At 30.0% G+C, this 27,300-nt stretch overlaps 1 protein-coding gene and 1 pseudogene across 3 annotated transcripts in view; both read right to left on the bottom strand.

Annotated features, from left to right (window-relative positions):
* LOC142328015 (uncharacterized) overlaps positions 1 to 27,300 on the bottom strand; it is a 389,144-nt gene that overhangs the window by 158,542 nt on the left and 203,302 nt on the right. The gene's annotated exons all lie outside the window — the stretch shown is intronic.
* Positions 21,382 to 21,507, bottom strand: LOC142328497 (U4 spliceosomal RNA; annotated as a pseudogene).

The raw sequence follows: 27,300 nt of genomic DNA, 5'->3' as shown, positions 1-27,300 counted from the left end.
ACCACGTCACGACACACTAGGTATGGCGTGGTGTCCAAAAGGGCAATACTCTCAAAAAGAGCTAACCGGTAGGCCGACCTGCCATACCGGTATATAGCCGGTAGGTGGGGAGGCCTTTTTTTTCTTTTTTTTCCTGTTTAGCCTCCGGTAACTACCGTTTAGATAATACTTCAGAGGATGAATGAGGATGATATGTATGAGTGTAAATGAAGTGTAGTCTTGTACATTCTCAGTTCGACCATTCCTGAGATGTGTGGTTAATTGAAACCCAACCACCAAAGAACACCGGTATCCACGATAGGTGGGGAGGCCTATTTGAGTTTAAAGACACTCCCCTGGGTGGCGTAATACCAACAAGTCGGTCCGGCCCAGGGGAGCTGAGAGAAAAAAAAAAAGAAAAAAAAAGGTATCTGGCATAACTCAAAAACGATTAGCCGTAGGATGTTGAAATTTTGGATTTAGGACTGTTTTGTCCTAAATCAAGGGTTCTAATCAAACATTGTTTTGTTGTAAATATATAATCTATATTTAATATAAATATTTAATTTATGATCTACTTGGACACCTCTCCTTTTAATTGCAATCATCTGAACCAAAAGTGTCCAAAAAAGCCCAAAATTCAAAATAGTAAGAATTTGGACTTTTTCTTAACTGCAATAATAAGCCCTCATCGAGAGTTTTTCAACAATATATCATAAGTAGTACTTATTTTCATTGGTTCGAGAGTTTTGGCCAAATGACATTTTAATTAATGAAATATTTGGATCTTACAAGGGCACATCGGTTCGAATCAGATTTCATTTCCTATTTTTTAATTTAAATATATTCATTTATTAATAATTGTTAACCTCCGATTGTAAAAACCTTTTTACAATAAATATTTCAATAATAACAATAAAAAAAAATATGAAAAAATATCAGAAGTTATTAATGTATAAAATTTTATTTATTTATTTTTCATTTAAAAAATGTGTATATGTATAGGCGTACAAGGAAGTCATGTGGTCTCCACATCAGATTTTTTTACGTCTTATGAACATAATGTTAGTATAAATAAACACGTAATAGTCGTTACATCATGCTGCTATTACGTATAAACAAATATTTTATTAGGATCAATCAGTACATAACTATTAATACAAATATCCATCAGGAATGGTTAGATATAGTACATAAACGATGAAAGAAAGATTTCTCGAATGTATACTGCCTGGAAGAATGAAGAGAAACTGTTAGTAAATCTTAAGCAGACCATCATTAAAAATATAAAACCTTACTAATATGTTAACAGAAAACGTCTTTTTCGTGTATTCCCGAAAACCGTGAAAATTACTGAACAAATCATAACGAAATTTTAACTAATCCCGGAATGTTCACCACGTTTAAAACCACACCGATCTCACTACTATATAAATTATAAAAAAAATTCATAACAAAATAACCCAGATTTTCTTTTACATCGATAAATTTTGTCTATATCGATCACTGGCTACGTCAACACAGATTTCTTCACACAATTATGAGATTTACTAAACTCAATTTCATTAGCGGCGTCCTTGGCGCGAGTGGTAATGTCTCGGCCTTTCATCCGGAGGTGCCGGGTTCGAATCCCGGTCAGGCCTGGCTTTTCACACGCTACAAGAATTGTCATTCATCTCATCCTCTGAAGCAATAACAAACGGTGGTCTCGGAGATTATATTTAAAAAAACCAGTCTCATTGTCCAAAAAAATAATTTTTTATTATTATCGTAGAATATATAAAATAAATTAATATAAAAATAATGACTATTTATACATTTAACAAAATGTTCATTGTTTGAGGAATGTTGAATTTCGATATAAATTTCAATTTCTTCATAGTCATTATGTTTTAATAAATTTATTGTTATTGTCTAATCCGGCGGCGAGCCGCGAGAACTCATATTCAATTTGGTAAAACAGCATTGTAGATTTTTATATACTGAACTAAGAAATTCCATCAAGATAAGACATACACGCATTATTGGCATGGATTCGATTCTCAATTTGATATTAATATTTCTAAAACGCTTAGATCGGCGAGGTCGCAGATGACAGAAAGAACTTCTACGGCTACTAGAGTTTATAATCGTAGACAACGTGAATTGACGCCAAAGCGTTCTCAAAGACTTTAAAAGCGACGAATGCGCTTGGTTTAAAAATTCATTAAAGCTTCAAGAAATATGTTAAGTCTCAAATCAGCTTTTGATTATCACCGAGAAATCAACTATCTGAATTTGAATGATATCAAATAGGTAACATGATTAAAATATATAACCATTGCAATGATAAAAAATCCCTTTCGGCACGCCGGAAGGCGGAGGTAGATTTCACCGGTGCTAAGTAGGAGATAAAAAAGATTTCCACCTTAAAGTTAAGAAAAATTTAAAATTTACTCGATACGACAATTGTTGCACGTGAAAAAAGTTTCACATGTTTAGCATACGACAAGCCCCATCTTATTACAATTACAGCAACATTTTGGTCATCTCTCGCCGTAAGGGTTGGTCATATCAAAAATTATTTCAGACAAAACATTTTAGGTAACGTTTAGAGGACTAAGGACCACTTTAATAAATCCGATAATTAATTCGATACTGTACCTATTAAGAGACGGATGATTTTTTTGTCTTCCAAACCCCATTTTTTCCATCCCCTGGGCCAATGATGGCTGATATAAAAAAACTTTACTTAAATAAGCTTTAGGCCCTTATTCAAAGTATAACAAGAACTTTAAACGAATTCGATATTTTACTTAAAAAGAAAGTTATGGCAAAATTTTGTTTTTACGAAAAACCCCTCCCATTTCCACCACCATGATCCGATTTTACCCATTAACGAACTCGACCGAGATTTTGAGTATGTATCAATTGAAAGTGACTGGTGCAAAATTACGGCAGTTGTCGTGTTCACAAGAAAGTGAAATATATATATATATATATATATATATATATATATATATATATAAATGTAAATATTCGTTAGTTCAAAATCTTAAATCTCCGAAAGTTCTTCACCGATTGCTTTGAAATTTTGAAAAAAATGCTTTTTTCGAAAAACAGCGCTATTTGTTGGACGTAAAAGCAAAACACGCTATACTAAATATTTTACGATTCCATTTCAATGTTTTCGTTGTGTGTCCACTATAGACTAAAAAACTACTGGACCGATTTACGCGCGAGGAAAAAGAGAGAAAGGGAAAAATCGAAAAAGGTAAAAAGGAAGAAGGTAAAAAGGGGAAAATTGAAAAAAGAAAAAAGGGGAAAACAGGGATAAGGAAATGGGGAAAGGAGAAAAAGAAAAGGGGAAAAAAGGAATGGGAAAAGGGTAAAAGGAAAGGTTAAATTTTGTCCGCAGTGTGGGGTGCAGGACGATGCCTTCTATGTGTTGTTAGAGTGGGGCAAATAAGATCTGGAGCGCAACGCAGTAATTTGTCGACTGGATACCGTCGAAGCAACGCTTGAAATCAGTCAAAACTGTAAGGACCGGGCTGAATGGTCAGTGGTTACAGAATTTATGCACTATCTGGCTAGAGAATCTGGATTGCGAAGGGAATCTAGGGTGCTGCTTGGTGTTGTTCCCGCGTACTTTGTTTTGTTACGATTTCTTATTATTGTTAAGTTAGTTTAGTGAGTGTTATATCGGTTTTGATTGTTGTTTTATTAGTTTTATTTTCGTGTCTTTGTTTTTTTTTTTTTGGTTTTTTCCGCGTTCGAATCGCATGTGAACTCACTTTATCTTTCGGTTCCTTGGACGAAAGATGTTTCAGTTCCTTTGACGACTGTAGTTTTTAGTCTTGCTTGAGACTAGAGCTGTTTTATTATTTTTAGTAACTGTTACACCAATGTTAATGTCGCTTGTGGCATTCGCATCGGTGGCATCTTGGGCCGAAGCGACTGAGAGATGTCATATGCCGAGGTTTATAGAATGACCTCCGCTAAAGCCCATTAGGGTTAGGTATAGAGGGGATGGTAGGACGATGTCTTCTCCAAGGGGATCAGGATGTGCGTAATATAATAAATAATTTAGAACTATTACAAGCTCAGTTTTATTAAGAGGTTTTAAAACGAAAACAATATGATTTTATCTTGATTTACAACGAAAATCAATTTGATCGTTTCACGTATCAAATATTCACAAACGAAGTCTTACTTATATACAGAGCATCATACTACAGAATAGTATATATTTATCTTACAGTTAATCAAACGGTAGAAAGAGAAATGAATTCCATACATAATTTAGCAAAACGGAACACCTTTCATTTCAGAATCAACTAATTAAACCGTATTCAGATGGAGAAATTAACAATGAAAAAGAATTTTTAATTACGGAGTTGAGTCATTAGGAAGAAAAATAGAATTAACTTTTTGAATAATTGAACATATTTATTTTATTTTATTAATCCTTATTCAACGTAAAAAAACTGGCTAGAAAGTTGTCATACATTGCTGGCTTCGGTTAATTATTCTTTTAAAGTGGAAAAATGACATGAAAAAAGTTTAAAAAATTTTTTAAAAAAATACGTTTTTAAACTTTGATGGGCTCCTCCCCAAAGTATTCATTTTTGACCAAGCTGCATTACTAATGTGCTTAGAAGATATTAACAAAAATTTCAGTTAAAAAAATAAGCAAAAAATTAAAAAATAGCTTAATTTCACTTTTGGGGAAGGAGAGAATTTGAGGGTAATATTTAACTTTCCCGTCTACAAAGGGCTATAGCTCTAGAAGGGAAAGCATTGTTGTAATCTGCCCAATTCGAACATATGCGGTTTTCACCGGATCTTGACGTTTTGATACCTAAGTAACCCAAAAAACCGGATGGACTAATATATATATTGAATATGAAGCAAATAAAATTTTTCGAAATATTTCGACCCCAACGCCACCTAGCGTGTCCAAACTAAATCGGAAACCATCGCGGGCGGGCGCACAACAACTCACGAAAGTTTCATCGCAATCGAATGAATGGTATAGAAATGCATACGGGACAAACAAACAAACACTCATTTTTATACATTGACCCGATGATATATATATATATATATATATATATATATATAAAATAATCTCTCTCTCTCTTTCTCTCTCTCTCTCTATATATATATATATATATATATATATATAAAATAATCTCTCTCTCTCTCTCTCTCTCTCTCTATATATATATATATATATATATATATATATATATAAAATAATCTCTCTCTCTCTCTCTATATATATATATATATATATAGATTAAATGAACAAAATTGAAATTTTGATAAAACATTAAAAAACTGATCATTACAGAACTTCACAAAATTTAACCTTCACTTTATAAAAATCAGAATGTAAATAAATCCAATTGTCAAAAGAACATTACTCATCGAATTTAATTCAAACTATTCTAAACATAGAAGTCGGTTCAAAATATCCCTAACTTTCTTTTAACTGGTTAGATCGAGGATTTCAGATCGAGGAGCTTTATACAATCTCCGGACAATGCGAACCAACTATTTTTCAAAAACCCGCGCGTAAATCGGTCCAGTAGTTTTTAGTCTACAGCGGACACACATGCGAACATATTGCCTATTATATATATTTATATATATATATATATATATATAGAAGAAGAAAGTTTGTTTGTATATTTAATTGTTTGTTTCTTAAATATCTCGATACCTGCGCCACCTAGCGGGTGTAGAATTTGCAATTTTTTTTTATTTTCACTTAACTAATATATAATCTGAATACGAGCCAAACCGTACCATAAATACAATTTTTCGAAATATCACGACCCCAGCGCCACCTAGCGGGTCCAAACTAATTTAGAAACCTTCGCGGGCGTGCGCACCAAAGTTTTATCGCTGTCGGATGAGTGGTAGAGGAACGCATACGGGAGACAAACAAACAAATATCCATTTATATATATATATATATATATATATATATATATATATATATATATATATATATATATATATATATATATGGGGGGGAGGGGGGAGACAGACATATATATATATATATATATATATGTCTCTGTCTCTCTCTCTCTCTCCTCTCTCACTCTCTCTGTCTGTCAGTCTCTCGCTCTCTCTCTGTGTGTGTGTGTGTGATAAAAGAAACAGCTTAACTGAGGCAACGAATTTTTGAGTATTACGTGAACATCGACACAAACATAACGGCATTCTGATTCATATATGAAGGTAATAAAGAAATAAAATATTACATTGTCATCACCTGATATATTACATGTTTTTAACAGGCTAATTACGTTTTTTTTTTTAAATCACTTACTGATTTGCCTTGACTGTGATATGCCAACTAATTAATGCTTGATACTTTCAATTATTAATAGCGAAATATATATAAATAAACATAAAGTATATAACAGTAATAAAAAAAGCTATACAAGTAATACAAAGTAGTAATACTTTCCTGGCAGTGGTTATTAATTCTTACATACTGGAAATATAATTATACAAAAAAAAAGTTACCTAAGATTTTTTTGGATGGAGGTAAGTTTTATTACAAAATTATCCTTACATGTTTAAATAAACAAAAAAAATATTATGTGGACAACACATAACTTCCTTGTACGCCTATTAAATTACATTTACATTTGTTTTTTAAATGAAAAGTACATAAAATTTTATTTCATTAAAAACTTCTGATATTTTATCATAATTTTTTTTTGTTATTGAATTATTATTCATCGTACATTTTTTTTACAATGAGAGGTTAATAATTATTAATAAATCAATTCGAACCGATATGCTTTCTCCTAACATCCAAATATTTCATGAATTAAAATTTTATTTGGTTATAACTCTGAACCAATGAAAATAAGTACGACATGATATATCCTTGAAAATCTCTAAATTAGGGCTGGTTACTGCAGTTAAGAAAAAGTCCAAAATCCAATTTTTTTTTGATTTTCGGCTTTTTTAGACAATTTTGGTTGTCTATTGCAATCAAAAGGGGAGGAGCACAACTAGATGTTACAACAGTCCTAAATCCAAAATTTCAACATACTACGGCCAATCGTTTTTAATTATGCGAGATACAAACAAAAAACAAACATACATACATACATACGTACGTACTGTACGTACGTACAGTCACGCCGAACTAGTTAAATTGGATTCAGGGATGGTTAAAATGGATATTTCCGTTAAAATCTGAAAACCGAAATTTTAGCGATCAAAATACTTTCTTTACTTCGTAGAAGAAAGTAAAAAGGGTTTAAAAATTACAAAAAAGGTTTTTTTATGTTTTTGCTACTCCAGATTCAAAATCAGTTTGAAAATCAGTCAAGAAAATTGTATGATTTTTCTACTTTTACTACGTCAAATGGAAGAAAATAAAAAAAAGAGTATACTGGAAAATGTACAACCAATAAAAGGTTGCGGAAATTTTTTTTCAGGGTGGCGGTGAACTGATGAAATTTTATTGCAACATTATTATGAAAATTTTAAATAAATCATAAAAATTTTTAAGGTATGAAAAAATATCGATTTTTTTAACTTTAATCGGGTCTCCCACTCCTAATATTGCCCCCAACGTAATCTTTTGCGGGGCTACTTGCATTGCTACAACGTAGACATAAAAAAAAATTTGGTTATAAATTACGTAATAAATAAAAATATAGTTTTTTCGATTTTTGAAGAAGAGGTGTATTTGGAGCAAACGTTTTTACTTCCTTGTACGAAGGAAGTAAAAAATAAAAAAAATATAGGTTTTCAGATTCCCACGGAAATATCCATTTTGACCACCTCTGAATTCATTTTGACTAGTTTCAGCGTGACGTCTGTACGTATTTACGACTTGCAATCGATTTGACCAAAAATCTCCAAAAAAGCCCAAAATCAAAAAAAAAACTGGATTTTGAACTTTTACTTAACTGAAGTAATAAGCCCTCACAGTAATAAGCCCTCATTGAGAGCTTTTCAACTCATAAGTGGTACTTATTTTCGTTGGTTTCAGAGTTATAGCCAAATAAAACTTTAACGTAATATTTGGATCTACAACGGGAACGCACATCGGTTCGAATCCGACTTCATTTTCTTTTTTCTTTACTTTTTTTAATTTAAATATATTGATTTATTAATAATTCCTCTGACTGAAAAAAAAACATTTACAATAAACAATAATTCAATAACAACAATATCCCTCCTGGGGATATTGACCCCCCCACAATTGTACTAACACACTGCCGCGTACACATGCGTCTCTATAAGAAATTCATCAAAATCGGGTTCATCCAGTCAAGTCATTAAGCTTCAAACACGCCAACACATATACATACGAACGAACTAACATTACCCCCACGTTCTTTTTTGTTTTTTGGATCCTTGAGTCATGGAATTTCAAGAAATGAAAATAACCATGCTCCATTTTTTTACTGATAACCATCGTTTCCTTCTTGCAGCATAGCTCTAAAATTATGATGCCAGGAAAGTACAAAACTCATTTTAGAAAAACAATTAACGCAAGGGAAAACTCAATAGCGTGTTCGTATAATTATACTGAAACGCATATTCTAATTCATAATTATTGATGAAGTAACTTTAAACGATAGTAAGCTGCGCAGAATATTTCTACAAACGAAGCTTAATGTTTAAGCATTTATTTTCAATTAATTAAGTGTAAGGTTTACGTATTACATAAAGATGACGTCATATTTTTATTTAATTGATTAATTACAATAATTACACACTTAAGGAAAAGAAGTTCTATTATGTTACAGAACCACTGGTTTAGTTTATCCATACTGGTCTCATCAATACTGCGTTCAGCATGAGAATACTACTCTTAGGTTCGATTTCAGCACAGGTTAGAAATTTTTCATCATTCATCTATTCAATTTGATATGTACAAACAAACCTGTAAACGATATACATCCTTCATTTTCATAGAAATTAAATGCAAGATGAAAATTACGATATAACGACACATTTATTTTTTCTTCATAAAAACCAAAATAATAATAGTTCAGAATTACGTGTTAAATATGTAAATTCTATACTTTATTAAGGTTTGTTTTAAGATATTCTAAAACGTAGTTAAAATCGCCTTAATTAGCAATACATTACATTGGACTACGTGAAATAAATTTAAAAAAATTCCAGGAATAAAGTTTCCCTCTATAAAAATCTTATGTGGACACCATACATCTTCCTTGTAAGCCTATTAAATTACAAAACACATTTTTATTAAATGAATAGTACATAAAATTTTATTTCAATAATAACATCTGATATTTTTTAATTATTATTTTTTTATTGCTATTATTGAATTATTATTTATTGTAAAAAATTTTTACTAACAAAGGTTAATAATTATTAATAAATCAATGTATTTAAATTTAAAAAAAAGTTAAAAAAAGGAGATGAAGTCGGATTCGAACCGATGTAAGATCCAAATATTTAATTAAAATTTTATTTGGCTATACCACTGGAACCAAAGAAAATAAAAACCACTTTTGATATATCCTTGAAAAGCTCTCAATGAGGGCTTATTACTGCAATTAAGAAAAAGTCAAAAATCCAAATTGTTTTTGATTTTGGGCTTTTTTTTAAACTTTTGGTTCAGTCGATTGCAATCAAAAGGGGAGGTGCAGAACTAGACGTCACAAAAGTCCTAAATCCAAAATTTCAACATTCAACGGCTAATCCTTTTTTAGTTATGCGAGATACATACGTACGTAGGTAGACCTTACGCCGAAACTAGTCAAAATGGATTCAAGGAGGGTCAAAATGGATATTTCCATTAAATTCTGAAAAACGAAATTTTTCGCGATCACAATACCATCTTTACTTCGTACAAGGAAATAAAAAGGAAAACAAAACGTTTTAAACTGATCGAAAGGAAACCAGTTGTGAATATGTTGTTTTTTTTTTTTTTAATTAAAAATTAAAATAAAACTATTTGTAAGGCATTAAACCCCCACCACCGCTCCACAACCACTTTTATAACTTTCTTTAAGGAGATAAAAAATATTATATTATTATAAAAGTTTAACTGTATAACTTCTAGAAAAATTTAGAACCGTTTTTTAACTGTTGTCACCTTATGTTCTGAACTTTAAAAAAATATTCCCATAATGTAAATTCCCGACGATTAAAATTTCTTTTACATCTACACAATTCTCGTAAGAAGACCAACATTCTTTATTTTATTTTAATTTATATAATATTTTTAGTATAATTATTATGTATAATTTTTTGCGCAAAAAATATACAAAACATAAATTAAATGAGAAACTTCTCTTTAAATTTAATATTAAAATATATTTTCAGTTTATAAGATTAAAATATTATAACCGTAATTTGAAGATATAATTAAAAATAACGTGTAAACTCTACTGCAAATATCAAGCTGTGGTATCAATAATAATCAATTTTCAGATTTGAACGGAAATATTCATTTTCACCATCCCTGATTCCATTTTGACTAGTTTCGACGTGATTTTTGTACATACATGCGTACCGTACCTCGCATAACTCAAAAGCGATTTGCCGTAGAATGTTGAAATTTTGGATTTAGGACTGGTGTAATATCTAGTTGTGTACCACCCCTTTTGATCGCATTCGACTGGACCAAAAGCGTCTAAAAAAACCCAAAATCCAAAATATTTGTATTTAGGACTTTTTCTTAACTGCAATAATCAGTCTTCATGAGAGCTTTTCAACGATATTATCATAAGTGGTACTTATTTTCGTTGGTACCAGAGTTATAGCCAAATTAAATTTTAATTAATGAAATATTTGGATCTTACAAGGGAAAGTCACGTCGGTTCGAATGAGACTTCCTTTTCTTTCTTTTTTTTTAATTATTAACATTATTGTAAAAAAAAGTTTACAATAAATAATAATTCAATAATAAGAATAAGAAAAAATTATGAAAAAATCACAAGTTATTAGTGAAATAAAACTTTATGTACTTTAAAAATTGTGTGTATTCAATTTAATACGCGTACAAGGAAATCATATGGTGTCCACATCAGATTTGGTGAAATATCTGATTATTACATTTTTTTTTATGGTAGCGTCTCGGCCTTTCATTAGGAGGGGTCGGGTTCGAATCCCCCATCATGCATGGCATTTTCACAAGCTACAGAATTGTCATTTCATCTCATCCTTTGAAATAATATCTAACGTTGGTCTCGGAGAATAAAAAAAATCTAATGGTTAACTCATCGGTCGCAAATCAGTTAACAGCTGATTTTCTAAGTTGAAGGTTCTGCGGTTCGAATCCTTTCTTTCTTTTTCCTGTTTAGCCTCCAGTAATTACCGTTCAGATAATACTTCAGAGGATGAGTGAGGATGAAACGTATGAATATAAATGGTGTAGTCTTCTACGGTCTCAGTTCGACCATTCCTGAGATGTGTGGTTAATTGAAACCCAACCACCAAAGAACACCGGTAACCACGATCTAGTATACAAATCCGTGTAAAAATAACTGACTTTACTAGAACTTGAATGCTGGAACTCTCGACTTCCAAATCAGCTGATTTGCGAAGACGCGTTCACCACTAGACCAACCCGGTGGGCATACATATACTTTGGTGACTGAGTTCAATTAAACGTACGTCTCAGGAATGGTCAGCCTAAGTATGTACAAGACTACACCTCATTTACATGTCATATATATAATTCTCAAATCACTGGGCCTTGAGGGCTTGCTTGTTGTTCACTAGTTGAACACATTACAACCTACAATTGTAGAACATGTCCTAAAAATCCTTTCCATTTCTTTGTGAGACATTTTGTATACATGTAGTTATAAAGGTACTAAAGGAAAATTCCTTAAATATGCACAGTATTTAAAAAAAATAATTATTAACTCAAAAGAATTATTTTTTAACCTGTAACAACGCAGTTAATATTTTTGCAACAAAAAAAAAGAACTTTTTCACTGAACTTGAAGTATTTATACATTCTTTTGATTTACGTAAATGAATTAAGTTTTATTAGAAAAAAAACAAACTATTTAGAATTTCACACAATAAACGAATTAATAATAATTTTTATCAGTTTCTGAAAAATTCATGCTAGAAATTTTTTTTAAATAATGATTGCAACTATCAGGAGATAATATTTTACGGTTGGCTCAGGCCGGTAGTTTAATTTATAAATACTGTAATATTCTATAATTACCCTTTAATTTTTAAATATACCCGTTAACAAACATAACTCCAATACGTTTTCAGATGAAGTAACTTATAGATTAGTCACTCTTGAATGATCAGTAAACCTAAAAAAATCACGAAATTTATGCCAATGGCACTGGGTCAAAATAACACTACTACATACATAATTTATTCCATCTCAAGGTTGAAGCAGGCGCCGTTATTTTATCTCTCACCAGTCTGTCCGTACTTCATCTGATCATTAATTCCTTTTGCAATACTGGCAAGGCGTTCAGAAAACATAAGATATCACACCAATATATTATAAAAAACCATATTTTCTTCATTTATTTAAAAAAAATTAAAGTTTATATAAAACCCTTGTATAAATGAAAACCTTGATCATTAGTTAATAATAATATAATAAATAAATTTAATGACAGAATAATCAAAACTCGATTTGACAAATAAATAAATCAAAAAGATTTATAGCCGGCTTAACTCGCTAACTTTATAAAATATCCATAAAAAATATTAACGTTCTTTAATTTAAGCCGTTGACAACATATCTAGCACAAGGACTACAACAACTATGACGAGGGAAGCCTCTGCAACGGTGCGCCGCCCAAGCCTGGTTCACCTGTTCGTATCTCCACTATACTGCAATTAAATTCCGGTTTTTAAATAGGTTAAATATTAAAAAGGTTTTTTTTTTCATTTTTAAAGAACCGATTTTAAAAAAATTAAAACTAGATACGTATTTCGATTGTTAAACAATCATCATCATATGCAAAGTAAAATTAAATAAATGTAAAAAAAATATATTAACAATAATAAATAAAATAAATATCCACATATGAAACATTAATGAAAAGAGTCTTTTAAAGAATTTTCCGCATAAACGAAAATATATGATCTAAGTTTCTCTACTGCCTAATTTCTAATTTTTTTTTTTTTTAAGGCTGCAAAGGACCACTTTAGTCATAATAATTCAAGTCTTTTTTGCGCCGATCTTCTGGCCTTTAAGTTCTTAGCTCTTACTTTCACTCAATATTTAGTCATTCTTAATGATCTTTTTTTACGATCCTCTTCTGAATAAACCCAATTTGTATAATTAAAAGTTCTTACTTTAAAGTTGGTATTCGGATCTTTAATAACAAATTTTTATTTTTCGGATTTTTTAAGTAAATCTTCGTAAGTCAAATTTAATTCTTGCATGTCTTCTTTAATTTCTTTGATCCATAATGGCGGATTTTTTAAAGACCAATATTGATCGATAATTCTCTTAGTAATCCTATCCTGCGGTAATCTAAACAAATGTGCGCAGAAAGAAATTCGCTTCTTTTTCATAGTATCAATTAAGGATTCCAAGTTTTCGTACAGAAATTTATTAGGCAATAATCTGTACTGATTTTCGTGTTTATATTTTTTGTTTATGCAGGTTCTAAGAATCCTGCGTTCAACTTTAAGCAAAAGTTCAGTCCTAATTTTCTGATTTAATCTGAAGTATTTTTCTGAAGTAATTACTGGTTTAACGACAGTTTTGTAATGTCTAATTTTAGTGTTAATCGAGAGCGATTTTTTGTTGTAAGTATTTTTGGTTGCTTGTAGCACTTTAAACAATTTATTAAGTGTTTCAGTCCAATTTTGTTTTTCGTTACAATTACAAGTAATGATCTCTCTAAGATTAAAGTTTTCTACAAGTTCTACTTTGTTTCCAAAATATTCACAGAATTATTAACTAAAGGATCTATAGCCATCATTTTAGTATTTTCGTAAGAAATTTTAAGTCCAATTTTATTCGCAAGTTCTTCTATACTTGTTATTTGTATTCTGGATTATGCGATACTACCAGCTAATAAAGCTAAGTCGTCGGCAAAATCCTAGACAATTTAAATTTAAGTTTTTTTTTTGTATCCTATGTGAATATTTTTTGGATTAATTTTAAACCATTCTCGCATCAGAAATTCTAGTGCACAATTAAATAATAAAGGCGGAAAGTCCGCCGCCTTGTCTCAGTCCGGATTTTATGTAAAAAGGTTCAGAAAATTCGCCACGAAACTTCACTTTAAATTTTGTATTTGTCAATGTCAAACCGATCATATTTACCAATTTAGGATCCAATCCGAGATTTCTCAGAATTTTTAACATCGAAGTCCTATGTATGCAATCGTACGCTTTTTTGAAATCAAAAAAAGAAATAATCATCTGTTTTTTCTTTCTAATATAAATATCTATAAGTAATTTCAAAGTAATAATTTGATATGAACAACTGCGCCAAGGCCGAAAACCACCTTGGTAATAGCCTAGCTCGCTTTCTAGTTGGTCCTTAATTCTATTGTAAATAATTCTAGATAAAATTTTATACGTACAATCCAATAACGAAATAATGTATAATTTCTATTTATTATACACTAATTTTTATGTATCATTTAAAGTACTAAGATATAAAAGAGTAATCATTGCTGCTTCCTATGAGGGTAATTATGTTCATTATACAACAAGGCGAATTTAAAGGAAGGTGCGCCTAAACAGATTAAGCCCTGCGTTTCGGTGTGGTTGCACGCCGATATCATCAGTATATTTAATTTAATGAAGAAAAATCATCGAGAAAACTACTTCACTCATCAGTATCGTTATTAAATATATCATTCTTTGGATACTTATTTACTTAGGAAATACTGTTCCTGTTGATAAAACATGATGAAATATGCTACATAGAAATTATCATGAAGAATTACATCAACTGATAAAATTGCTAAAATTACTCCAGTAATCCTCTTATAATCTATTAATTAGATTACATGCGGTAGTTTTTATTTTTGTTATAAATTATTTAAGCAATGTTGGACCACATCCGATTTTTGAATTTCGTCTGAATTGCTACGTAATACAAATACCAGGCTTCATCTTACATTGCACTAAGTTTAATTCACAAATAATATCAAATCTAAGTATGTAATTTATATATATATATTATATAGCAGTATTACATTTATAGATATTTTATTTACGATAGTTTACTGTTAAGTTGCAATACAATAAATCAAAAAATATTTTAACTTACTGATACCAATAAATGCTACTCAAACACTGTGCTCTATTAATGAATACTACTGTCCTTAACTGATATTATCGTTATTAATAATTTAAATTTATTGAGTTTTTTCAATAACAGTTTTTAATATTTTTATTTTTCGACAAAGTAATAAAGCTATCTTAACTCTTGTACTACAGTTAATATTTTTACCTTGAAATACCCCACACAAAATTAAACTGACTATCAGAAATTTGTAGGTAATCATCAGGAAAACTTTTCCCAGTCTTTTTTTTAAACAGTTCAAATAAAAAACATTTAAAAAAATGTTCAATGCTATAATTTCATGGTATTATGGCTCTAAGAGCTATGCTGCAAGAAGGAAAATATGGTAATCAGTCAAAAAAATTGGGTTGGATTCCTCAACGTTTCATAATTTAGAAAACAAGGGACTACAAAAATAAAAAAAAGTGGGGAGTAATGTTCGTAGGTATGTACGTGTGTTGGCGTGTTTGAAGCTCAAAGCTTTTGACTGGATAAACAAAAATTGAAAGAAAAAGATTGATACTGTATATAGAAGACTAATGATTATCTTTTAGAAATGGGATTCTATAGTTTTTTCTTTGTTATGATATTTTCTTTTATGATCTTTTTATATACTAAAACATTAATCTTTTAAGTTTTAAGTATAGTTTATTTATGTACTGTTTAATTGAGTGAGGTATACTTCACAATTTGTGTAAAATATATAATTTTTTTTAATTATAGGACCAATCTATTTACGGGTATTTATGTCCCTTATAGGTCCTTTTTGTATATGTACATGTTTAAAGGAATTTGGTAATATATAAATAAATATACCTATGAGTAAAATCATTAGAAATTTTTACTTCATGGAATCGAACGATAAACAAAATAAAAATAATAATAATAACCTGAATTGTGGATTTAACGTACATATTAACTAATTATATTTGTTTATTTGTAACCAAATAAAAATCTGTTATTAATATGAATTTTTAAGAACAAAATAAATAAGTAATTATATCGATTCTTCTCACAAAAGAGAATGACACTTTCTATTGTGACATAAGTGTAAAAATAATACTAAAATGTAAATAATAATGTATAAAAAAGAAGCTTTTGGATGAAGATAAAATCAATAAGAAAACTGACTACGAGATAATAATTCATGGTTCAAATAATTGTAGCGTCACACCGTATAATCTTATTTTACAGGTTGTTTTATAAAAAGAGTAAAATTGTATCTATTTTTACTCAATTACGAATTTCAATACATTGTCAATTTAAAAATTAAATGTTAGTGAGCTAAATAAAGAATTTCTACACTTTTTACAAAGCGCCAAAATTATAAAAAAAATTACGGGTAATTGTGCCAAATAAACAATTTAAAAAAAATTCTTATTCTGTTTTTATTAATGTTCAGACAACAGTATAATATTCCTTATACATTATATATATATATATATATATATATACTCCTTATATATTTATGATTTCGACTCATAAGAGTAAATCTGTAAAACCTAGTTCTTAGAAATGTTAAAGAAATCAACATCAAATTTCCTTGTAGAGCAACAGAAAACGAGGAAAAATTACTGAATAAAGGTAACTTGTTTAACCTAAAAATAATCCTTCAGAAGATTCTGTAATATTTGTTCCGAGAAATTCATAAATGTTGTTAAATATTTTATTGGAAAATAAGATTATTTAATAAATATTAAACTAAAAAATATTGTGGTGTTTAACTTTTTTATTTACTAAAGCAAATAATTTTATTAATTATTTGTTTATACACAATGTTTCTAAAATGGTGAGCTGGGTATACTTTTTCGGATTCTAATTGTAAAACTAAACAAAAAATATTCTAAGGAAAAATGGCAATTTCTTCTTCGTTCACCTGCTGTCGCCATTTTATTATTTTTATATAATAATTTATATCTCAAGTTCGGATAGACGAATCACATTAATATTTGGTAAGCTTCTTGATAAAAAAATTTTAAAATTAGGAAAATCTTAGTGCATAAATACTTTCGCAAATTACAAAATGGCGTCCATGTTTATTTTTAATCCGTTATATCTCCATAAATATTAGTTTTATCAAAATTTATGTTATTTGCTAAAATATTAAGCCTTTTATTTTGAACAAAATGACATTTTATTTTTGAAAATCGGTTAAAAAATAGCCGAGTTATGGGAGAAAATTGATGTAATTTTGTCATAATTATTAGATCTATTATTGTAAGAAATGTATTACTTAACTGATACTATTTTACAATACTATAACTAACAATAAAAAAAAACAATTAATATTTCATCGACTTGAACGTAAAGTGGAGGACATGAAAACAGTCACAAAATTACAACATAAATTTTCTTCCAGAACTTGACTATTTAAAAATAATTTTTTTTTTAAATCAAATGTCATTTTGTTCAAATTAAAAGGCTTAATATTTTAGTAAATAACATAAATTTTGATAAAACTAATATTTAAACGAATTGAAAAATAAACATGGCCGCCATTTTGTAATTTTGAGGTATTTAAGTCCTGATTTTTTGCTAATTTTAAAATATTTATTAGCAAGACGATTACAAAATATTCATGTGATTCGTCTAACCGAACTTGAGATATAAATTTTTATATAAAAATAAGAAAATGGCAGACAGGAGAGGAACGAAGGAAAGATTACAATTTTTCCTAAGAATATTTTTTACTTTTACAAGTAGAATCCGAAAAAGTATAGCCAAGCCCACCATTTTAGAAAACAACCAGTATAATTATTGTTTTCATACAGTACGTTTTAAATAGTAAAACACTGTAATTCATAAATTTGAATGTGTATATCCACTTTTTAAAAGTTCATGGATATCACGATGAGTAGTGATGATCTGCTTTCTAGTTCTGTATATGGTTGAAAGTCTATTCTATTTTAATGCTAACGACTTTTGAATCGGCATCCGGCCATCATTATATTGTTGGGTTCCAATTAAAACACAACATTTTTTTTTTTAATAATATAATCAAATGCAGAAAAATAATTGTAAAATTCCATTGTATAATTTGCGGATTTTCTTTTGCATAATTACAATTTTGAATAGCTCTTTACTCTCACTGGAAATTAAACCATCCGAAACTCTCACCTGGTATGAAATTCAATAAAGTAATAATACATCTCTGCCTATCACCAAAGCGGAATTAAAATATTGAAATTCGATTTTTTTTAAATAAAAAACCCTACAATTAGAAAACAATTGGTACTTTAATAAGATGTAACATCTTAAAGAACGTAGATGTAAATAATTGTTAGGTGACATACCAAAGAAGATTTGATCTGACGTGAGATGCAATTACCCGTGGAAGTACTGTAATCGCGAAAAATTTCTGTTTTCAGATTTCAACGGAGATATCCATTTTGACCATCCCTGAATACATTTTGACTAGTTTCGGCGTGACGTCAGTACGTACGTATGTATGTATGTATGCATCTCGCGTAACTCAAAAACGATTAGCTGTAGAACGTTGAAATTTTGGATTTAGGACTGTTGTAACATCTATTGCACCTCCCATTTTGATTGCAATTAACTGGTCCAAAAGTGTAAAAAAAAAGCCCAAAATCAAAAAAAATTTGGATTTTGGACTTTTTCTTAACTGCAGTAATAAGCCCTCATTGAGAGCTTATCAACGATATATCATAAGTGGTACTTATTTTCATAGGTTCCAGAGTATTATCAAAATGAAATTTTAATTAACGAAATGGGATCTTACAGGGGAAAGGCATAGCGGTTCGAATCCCACTTCGTTTCCTTTTTTAATTTCTTTTTAATTTAAATATATTGATGTAATAATAATTATTAACTTCTGAATATAAAAAAAATTACAAAAAATAATAATTCAATAATATCAACAAAAAAAAATATGGAAAAAATCAGAAGTTATTAGTGAAATACAGTTTTATGCACTTTTAAAAACGTGTATATGGAATTTAATAGGAGTACAACGAAGTCATGTAGTGTACACATTAATTTTTTTTCAAATTCCTTGAAGATAGGTTTGTCATTTTTAAAAATGAATTAAGTCGTCACATACAACCGTTATGATTATAGAATGTAATATATAATACAGGAATGTGTTGGTGTCACGAATATGTATTTAGTTATATAAAACTGTTAACGGTTTAACTTACAGTAAAGAAATATTGTAATAGTGTATTGTGTATTAATGGAGTTATTTCTACTAAAAGAAAAGGCAAGAATATTGGATAAAAAGTATATTAATATATCTATAATTAAAGTTAACGTTCTGAAAATTTTAATTCCTGCTTTTTCTTAATTTATAGAAATACGAATATAAAACAATTTTGAGTTACCGAATTTTTTCTAACTTTTTATTATTATTTGAATTACAAACAAACTTTTTAAATTATTATTACTGTAGTTTAAATTACAAGTAATTAGAGCAGGAAAAGTATTTATTCCTTATCAAAATGGTATGAGGTAATACGTAACTCCTAAAATTGAGTTCCAGTACACATGTTTATTTAAGTTAACTATTTCAATCACATTAAAATAATTATTTTTAATTAATTTTCATAAATAAGGCATAGGTCTAAACTAGTACGGAATATGATTATCAATTTTTACCACAGGATAGAAAAAAATTATTTGGATTTAATTCCTTGTACGAAGAAAAGGAAGTATTGTGATCGCAAAAAATTTCGGTTTTCAGATTTCAACGGAAATATCCATTTTGACCATCCCTAAATCCATTTTGCCTAGTTTTGGCGTGACGACTATACGTACGTAAGAAAGTATGTATCTCGCATAAATCAAAAACGATTAGCCGTAGGATGTTGAAATTTTGGATATAGGATTGTTGTATCATCTAGTTGTGCACCTCCCCTTTTGATTGCAATCGGCTGAATCAAAAGTATCAAAAAAAGCCCAAAATCCAAAAATTTGGATTTTAGATTTTTCTTAGCTGCAATAATAAGCCTTCATTGAGAGCTTTTCAACGATGTACCATAAGTGGTACATATATTCGTTGGTTTTAGAGTTATAGCGAAATGAAATTTTAATTAATGAAATAGGATCTTACAAGAAAAAGGCACATCGAATCAAATCCGACTTCATTTCCTTTTTTTTTAATTTAAAAATATTGATTTATTAATTAACTGTGAATGTAAAAAAGGTATACAATAAATAATAATTCATTAATAACAAAAAAAAGTATGAAAAAAATCTTTATTTATTTGTGAAATAAAATGTTATGTACTTAAGAAATGTGCAATGTTAATAGGCGTATAAGGAAGTCATGTGGTGTCCACATCACTTTTTTTTTACGATTGGCACAAAATATGTTATTTTTAATGTTTTAACAATATTTTATGTTATCTTTCTAAGGAAAATAACAAATTGATTTTGTTGTATGAATCTTTATACATATTTAATGGATTAAAAGGTCAATAAAAAATTTAAATTATAATTTTAACTTAAATAATAAAACTTTTTTATCAGGAGGTCCCGGGTTCAAATCCCGGTCAGGCATGGCATTTTCACATGCTACAAAATTGTCATTTCATCTCATCCTCTCATGCAATACATGACGGAGGCTTAAAAAAACTTTTATGTATGTTTCTAAGAAAGAAACATGCTTTATGAAAATGATAAAAAATTGAATGTTATATCGTCTGAAGTAAAAACGATTTAATTTGGTCCTTTCTGTGTAATTTTTTTTATTTGCATCATTATTTATTGTACCCAGAAATTTTTTTTAACAAACGAAATATTGTATAATAATAATATTCCTGTACATTGTGTTTCTCAGGTATATGCGTGACATTGCTGATGAAGTGAATAAAATTCCTACATAATAATAGTATTCCTTTTACTTATAAATCATAATTTCTAGATATACTATCAGATGACAAGTTGCTTTGGGATAATCAAATCGACTTTGTAACAAAGAAAATCCCGTACGATTTTTAAACCGTAGTATTTGTTTTTTGAAACTTCAAAAAAAAACTGAAGTTTGTAATCATTAAATAGTCTGTTATTTAGGAATGGTAGTTTGTTTTGCGAGTGCTAACGTCACGAACTTTCATCCGGAGGTCCCGGGCTCGTATCCCAGTCAGGCATGGCTTTTCACATACGCTACAAATCATTCATCTCATTCTCTGAAGCAATACCTAACGGTAGTCCCGGAGATTAAACAAAAAAAAAATAGTCTGTTATTGGTAAACGTTTTCAGCTAGCAATAATCGCACCTCATATGAACTTCATTGGTTACGATATCAACACTGCGAAAAGTTTTTCATCCTCCTACTAAAACAAAAAAAAATATATATATAGTTATATATATATATATACTGTTATTAATAATAATATATATATACTGTTATTATACTTACGTATATTTCCGTTTGAAATAATGCCATTTCTTGGGGCTCTCTCAAAAGTAAGAAATTAGAACGACTTTTCAAGATAAAAATAAGAAATGGGGTATCAGGTGATTGTTTGTCACTTACAAGTATGAAAACCGTTATTTAGAAAATTTTAAAATTGTTAACAAACTCATGTGTTTATATTTATGTAGAAGCAATCATTGCTAAAAAAAAAAAAAATTGTCACTTACTTAAAACAATAAAAAATATGACGTGGACACCACATGATTTGTACGCCTATTAAACTACATTTACACATTTTTTTTAAAATGAAAGGTACATAAAATTTTATTTCATTATTAAATTCTGATATTTTTTCGTTTTTTTTATTTTTTATTATGCATTATTATTTATCGTAATTTTTTTATAATCGGAGGTTAATAATTATTAATAAAACAGTATATTAAAATTAAAACAAAACAGTTAAAAAAAAGAAGAAAAAAGATGAAGTCTGATTCGAACCGATGTGTCTTCCCCTTGTAAGATCCCTATATTTCATTAATTAAAATTCTGTTTCGCTATAACTCTAGAACCAATAAAGAAGATAAGTACCATTTATGATACATCGTTGAAAAGCTCTCAATGAGGGCCTATTATTGCAATTAAGAAAAAGTCTAAAATCCAAATATTTTGGATTTCGGGATTTTTTGGACACTTTTGATTCAGTCGTTTGCAACAAAAGGGGAGGTGCACAACTAGATGTTACAACAATCCTAAATTCAACATTTCAACATCCTACGGCTAATCGTTTTTGAGTTATGCGAAATACGTACGTACAGATGTCACGCAACAAAACTAGTCATAATGGAATCAAGGATGGTCAAAATGTATTCCCTTTGAAATCTGAAAACCGAAATTTTTCGCGAACACAATACTTCCTTTACTTCGTACAAGGAAGTAATAAATAACAACATACCATACCAGACAACAGAACTGAGTTTCAGTGACTCGATTTGTTTTACGAGAAATGGCCTTATAACTTATACTACGATTACTATTTTTACCGAACTGTTTAAAAAGCTGACAACACAGTTGTAGGACTTTCCCGTCACGCGACGAAAGCCTCGTTCCGGGAACGTTCTACAACTGTGGGTTGTATCTAATCTACAGCTTCGAGTATCAGACACAACTTAATTTAAAATATTTATCATTTTATTTAAATATAATATTTTTTCGTTTATTTACGAGATTCAATGATTCTAAATAAAGCGACCGCGCGTACCGTATTTAATTTGCGCGGGTGTGGCGGTACTAATGGTGATAGTTGGCAGTAACTAAACTAATGTAACTTCCTGTGAAATTATGTAAGCTGTCTTATACAGAACAATTTTCGCTTGTATGGTTTACCAACCGTACAAGCGAAATGGTCAGCGACCTTAGCCGCGAGACTTAACGCACCACGTACCGAGTCAACCGGGCGATCGAGTTCGAGACCCAGCCAGACCGAGTTACTATTGTACACTTTAAATATTTTTCATTTATTTAATTCCACCACTCACCTGTGAGTCACAACATAGCAGGCGACAACAGTATTTCATGGGGTGAGGGTGAGATTTTGCAAATATTGTTGTTTTTTTAATTATTAACAAATGTTCCTAAGAAAAATAAGACCTTAATTAGCGAAATCTCGAGATACTCAGGTTGACCTTGCTCTACAGCCTCACCCCCTTGACCTTTTAAGCAAAATTTTAATGGCATCAATGCCCCATATATAGATTTAATATGTCCAAGTTTTGTCAAAATCGGTCCAGTAGTGCTGGAGATATAAGGTGTGAGATACCTTATATCACACACTCATACATATGAATATCCGGAAAATCTCCATCTGGTTTTTTGGGTTCCGTAGGTGTCAAAATATCAAGAAAGATCCAGTGAAAACCGCATATGACCAAATTTGACAGATTACAATACTTTCCCTTCTACAGCTATAGCGTAGACGGGAAAGTGTAAAAAATCTTCCACACCAATTTAAAATAAAATTAAAACATTTTCTTTTCCAAAAACAATATTACCAGTCGATAAATTTTTAAATAATCGTAATTAATAAATTTGAAATCAAAAATATAATTTGGTTACATCAAAAATTCGTTTTAACATCAGGAAAACATTTTTGAAAGTAAACGTTTGGAGTGTAGCTTTATATGGAAGTGAAACTTGGACGATCTGAGTACCCGAGAAGAAAAGATTAGAAGCTTTTTGAAATGTGGTGCTACAGGACAATGTTAAAAATCAGGTGGATGGATAAAGTAACAAATGAAGAAGTATTGCGGCAAACCGATGATGAAAGAAGATATATTAGCTATATTTAGAAAAATATAGCTAAAAGAAGAGACAGACTTATACGCCACATCTTAAAGTAACCTGGAATAGTCGCTTTGATATTGGAAGGACATGTAGATGGGAAAAATTGTGCAGGCAGGCAACGTTTGGAATACCTAAAAAAATTATTAGGGATGTAGGATGTTCGGGGTATACAGAAATGAAACGAATGGCACTAGATAGGGCAACTTGGAGAGCTACATCAAACCAGAAACGAGTGAAGAAAACCAAATTTAATAAATTAAAAAAAAAAAAGAACACTGAAGTACTAAAGTGCACGTGTGATTTGCACACGTTTACATGTGCACAATGCACATGTAAATCCCCTCGCTTTGAACCTGCTAGACAACGGTGAAGACATCAGACGATTGGAAAGGGTTCAGGTTCATATGATACTGAAAGGGTAGTTGAAGATACTCTATCTTCATGTTGTTTTTTTTCTTCCGGTGCAATTTCTTGCAACAATTTATTTTTATTGAACACTTATTTTTATTTTTTAATGCTATTAATGATTAACGCTGTTTTCATTCGTTCGTTTCTCTACCTCTGTTTATCTTCTATTTGATAAAAAACATCGCGTGCGAAGTGAACGCGTTGGACACATGTTGTTCATAGATTGGGCAAGTTCTAGAACCCAGTGTTAATAGCGCTTATGACGTAAAGACTGATGTTAGTTATTACAATAATTATGTTTATTGACATGGAAGTTTACTGTTATTATAATCTTTTACGGCTTGTTTTCGTGGGGGTCATCGTGTTGGCTATCTCTCTCTCAGTCTCTCTCTATGTGATATTTTAAAGTATTATTTACTTACGGTTCCGTCAGGAGAAACATCTGCATTCTGTTTAACGTGTATAAATATATGTTTAAATAATTTTCATTAACGCCACTGACTTGTGAAGTATTTTATGATTATTTTTAAATCTAATATCTTCCCATGTACTATTCGTTTAACATAATTTCATTTGTTTATACTAGTATTTCAAATAAATCATATGGATTTTAATCAAATCTAGTTATAATGCTGTTCTGGTCAAATTTTACCATATTTTCTTTCAAAATAATCCAGGGACAATTCTGTTTTTTTATTCGTGGAGTAGCACACCTTCTGATGTGATCTATACAACATACTATTATTAAATACTGATCGAATAAAAATATTTCTTTTTTGAATTACTACTAAAATTTAAAATATTTATTTTCCAACAATTTAAGGTATAACCTACATGAAATAAAAAATATTTTTTTTAACTGCATTTATTAAATTTTCACACTTTTTTTAAAAGATTAATCTGTCTTCAAACATTACGCTTAATTTAAAAATTGATTTACTCCAAACAATTCTTCTTTAACCTCTCATCTTTCTCACACTGTCTAAATCAAGGAAATAATATATATATATACTTAAAACATAAAAAAAGTAATGATCAAACCGTTAAGCTTTAATGATTCAACAAAAAGGAGGTGTAACAAATGGTGTTAAAAATAGAACGGAAGAAGTAGAAGAGTTTAGCAATCTTTTGGCAAAATATGAAATACATCAGTGCAACATAGCGGTATTAATAACTATAACATAACATTTCTATTATTACTATTAACAGTATAAATATAACAGTTCTTGGAAGAAAATGTACTTAAAAAAAATACCGCCTACGTATCAACGGCATAAAACAGAGAAGGAGAGAAAAATTCAAAGAAAAAGCGATTGAGAACAATAAAAAGAATACACCCGCTCGAAAGATACGTGCCTTTGTAACCATAATAATAATAAGACAACGGTGGACCAAAAAATTCTACCAGACACATCGGTGCCAAAACAATAACAGATTCTATATACGCATGCGCTTTTTAGTTTTCTGCACCGTTAACTGGCAAACGAATCAACTTTTCTAAATTTGCAACTTACAAAATACATTTTATATAAGCTTATTACGTAATCTTATAAATGAATCATGCCAAAACGGCGATCAAAAATGTAATATCTAATAAAGGTGGCCAAAATATTACTGAACTTTATCGGTGTTTGTAGTGTGATTAAAGTTTAATCGGTTCTAAACTTTAAACTAATTTAAAGTTTATATATAATGTATACTTATTGTTTAAATCGCACGTATAACCGAATGATTATACGCGATGAAGATTTTAAATAGTCCTAAAGATAATTTCTTGTTCTTTTAGCTTCCGGAACACCATAAGGTATTACTTCAGAGGATGATATGTATGAATATAAATTAAGTGTAGTCTTCTACAGTCTCAGGTCGATCATTCCTGAGATGTGTGTTAAATGAAACCCAACAACCAAAGATCGCCGGTATCCGCGATCTAGTATAAAATCAAATCCGTTTAAAAGTAAGTGCCTATATTAGGATTTCAACCTTAGAACTATCAACTTCGAAATCAGTTTTTTTTTTATGACGAGTCCTCCACTAGACCAACCGGTGAGGTACTCCTGAAGATACTATAAACATTTTACGAAGGAAAATAAGTATTCAACTGGTTCCAGTTGAACAACTTCAGAGCTGAATATTGGTATACCAAACAGCAAATAACATCAAAACGCTATATCTACCTTCAGTCACAAAATAATCAACTAGGATTCTACTATTCAGAAGGAATAGTATCTTCTTATATTGAATTGGAGTGTAAGTGAAAGCAAGGGGTGGAGTCTCTACAAACATTTGTCTCTGACAAAAAATGATACTGATATGAGATTACGGATCTGAATATTAGACCGTGGATACCGGTGTTCTTTGGTGGTTGGGTTTCAATTAACCTCACATCTCAGTGTATTGAAACCCTTTCAATAAACCTTCAAACAGGATTTGGAGGTCAATAGAAGGCAACGAGGAACCATCACTGATAACTTTTGCTCGACAACTGCACGGTTTTTCAATACGATCACGACGCTCAGCAATGAGTAGAACGACTGATAAGAGAAGTGAATACATTACTGATTAAATTGTTTTAGATTATCTGTCCCATTCCTGTTTGTAGCTGTGACATATAAAAAGCGACTGAGGAACGGTCAAGTTAACTTTCTCTGAAAGTAATTATTTTCAATATATACGTACCTGGTTCGATGAATTAACAGAGTTATACAACACGTAAAAGATATGACTTGTTTGGATGAATAACATCTGATTTCGGTTAGGCTTGGCATACATATATTCAACTGTACATAAGAACCGATCAGTAAAGAGAGAATACGAAAGTTTTACTCCTCACTTATCTCAAGAATGGGAGGAATCTTTTTCTATTTATAAAGGGCTGTGTGAACTACATGGTGTGTAATTGACAACCTGTCCCGGATTAATAAAAATGAGTGTGGACTTACTCTTATC

The sequence above is a fragment of the Lycorma delicatula genome, chromosome 7, assembly GCF_047948215.1.
Source record: "Lycorma delicatula isolate Av1 chromosome 7, ASM4794821v1, whole genome shotgun sequence".
NCBI lineage: Eukaryota > Metazoa > Arthropoda > Insecta > Hemiptera > Fulgoridae > Lycorma > Lycorma delicatula.
This window is presented reverse-complemented; position numbering and strand designations above follow the sequence as displayed.